The sequence below is a fragment of the Dermacentor variabilis genome, chromosome 7, assembly GCF_050947875.1.
Source record: "Dermacentor variabilis isolate Ectoservices chromosome 7, ASM5094787v1, whole genome shotgun sequence".
Lineage (NCBI taxonomy): Eukaryota > Metazoa > Arthropoda > Arachnida > Ixodida > Ixodidae > Dermacentor > Dermacentor variabilis.
In genome coordinates, this window is record NC_134574.1 from 13661959 (window position 1) to 13664629 (window position 2671).

The following is a 2671-nucleotide window of genomic DNA, read 5'->3' on the forward strand; positions in this document are numbered from 1 at the left end:
TGATAACTCAAGAGGCAGTGCCCTAGCTACTCTTTGAAGCTAGGTCAGGGTGTCTCAGAACGCGGAGCTATAACAAAATTTAACGAATGGAATGGAAAACTTTATTGGTTCCTTAAGATATTAGCGGGTTGAGGACTTTCTTCATTCTTGAAAACTTTGAGTCCTCTTCAGCCTTGGGTGGGCCCATGTACAAATGTAAATGTGCAGTACCACACATGCACTGTGTGTGGTAAATACATAGAGTTTCTCACTACATTACCTAGAGGGAAATCTGGCGCTGCTGCGCTGTGGTATGCATGGGAATGTATGTTGTGGATTCGGATTGGCGTCGTTCTCGTAGAGACAGGACACCATGTTGACGCGCTTGGCAAGTACCGTTCCGTCTGTAACAATGATTCACTTTCTACTAAAGCAGCACGTGAAAAGCTGTTTTAGCTTTATTATTACGCGAAAACATGTTTTGTTTAACTATGAGAACTTGTTATTGTGTGTACGACTACATGTTACGTAAAAAGTATCAGCGGGCCGCCAAAGTTGGAGAACAGACAACAAGGTTCGCGCTCGCTTTGAAACAGTTGGTCGTCTGTTCTTGCTTTTCTTCGCTTGGTCATGCATCGTGGGTGAGTAAAGATGTAATATGCGTGAATGGAAACATTTTATGAAGATTTTACTTTGAGAACGCGTTATTTGCGTAGCCATATCCACGTTTTAGACGAAGCCTCTTACAATACCAGCCAACACGAGCCTCGCAGACACATATACTATAGAGGCTAGAAGGTTATCCTAGTGTCGGGAGCGGGCGCCCTTTCCCGAAGCGCCGGAGAAACCAGTTTGGATGCTTGGTGGGGTAGTTCGAAGAGGGCGCTGCGCTCCTGTGGCGGGTTACCGACGACAGCCGAAGGAATGCAGACACAAGTCGTCGTCAGTTTTGGGTAGCACGTGTACCGACTTAGTTCACTTTGTTGCAGCCTTTATTTTCGTTGAGACCGTAGTGCCACGGCTCGGTGCGACGCGACGTTGAACTTCTGTGATAATGCCCTCAAAAAAAGAGAGGACATGTTTTGTTCCCCTTTGTAAGGGCGGTTACAAGTCGTTATAGAAAAGGTGTCGTTGTTCCGCGCTCCATCCGACCCTGTTCGCTTGAAGGCATGGGCAAGGAACATCAAGAGAGACGTTGGAAAACGAAAGGCTGACCACCTAACAGAAATTATTGATGAGCTGATGGCAATTTGGAGTGTGCAGAATCTGTGTTGAAAACACAAGGCAAGCAGTTTGATCATGACAACTGTGTCGAAAAGCACAGTGACAGTAGATTAGTATATTATATAGCCGGCTATGTTGTCAGAAAGTCTTTAAAAAATTTTCCATGCCCAGAGTGTGCCTCTTGCCTTTGTATTTTGCCCCTACAAGCAGATTCTGATGTAAATTCTATACTAACCAGGCAGTTTGATCATGGGGGCTTGATCTTCCCTTCCAATGCTGTTGAGGAGCTTGTTTGTAAAGTTGAGGACACATTTACTGTGTATTTCAGCAGGAATAAGCTTCATGCTGAAAGCATGGTCTGCTTTTTGCATTTCCTTCAGGGAGCGAAGCTTAAAGAAGTGGGTTGCAGTGAGCATGGGCGGTGTTTGACAACAAACATAATAAAGCGCTATGCACTGACGAGGCTGCACTTCTTTGCAAAAGCAAAGAGCATGGAACGGAGCAATCAAAGAGAAAAACAGAAGCTCCTGAAAATGAGGCGATGCATGACAGTCGCGAAAATGCTCCCTGCTTTTGTACATACCTTCGTTGTGCAATAAAAAAAAAAGAACTTGTAACATAGGTTTTGAGAGCGCTCCCCATACAGCGTTTTTGCGGACCATAGTGTGCAATCTTGTAAAGCTGCAATAAACTATATGCACGAGAAAAACGGAATGCATTCCATTTTCTCTCCACGCTTGTGGGCTGATTAGTGTCGCTTATCCCGTAGAAAAAAAATATATACCAACCCCATTTTATTACGGCCGCTTGCGTAGCTTCCGTCACTCTGGTTAAAATGGCAGCACAACAGGGACGAAGACAAGGCACATAGAAACACATGACGAGTGCACCGTCTAGTTTCTGTGTGTCTTCATCTCTTACGCTGCCATCATAACCAGCTATGGGCTAACTAGCCCAAAACGAAGTTTTATTTCACCGCTCGTCACGATAAGCGTACTAGCCAATATAGTAAGGTTGACTAGCCCTCATAGATTATTGCGTGCCTGTTTTCTGAACTTGCAAATCGGCGGAAAGCGCCGGTCACTTGCGAGCGCCCGCTGCAAAGCGCGCCGGAGCCCGCAAGAGCAATCCGCCAGCGAGCGCTGGCGCCATCTGCCGGAGCATAGCAAAGTATTTCACGTCGGCACGCGCCTTCACGACACTAGCCACCCTAACGACACTAGGATAACCTTCTAGCCTCTATAGCATAGAGTTTCTCACTATTACCTAGAGGGAAATCTGGCGCTGCTGCGCTGTGGTATGCATGGGAATGCCAACGAGCACATCGAAATTGGATTTCACCGCTCTTTCTGCGCACGCGCGAGGAGCAGTAGTTGCGAGAGAGAAATGTGGGGACTTTTGGTGCTCAAAATTTCTCTTCGCCTAGATACTACGGGGAAGAAAGCTGTTAGCTCCGTTTGTCCCTAGC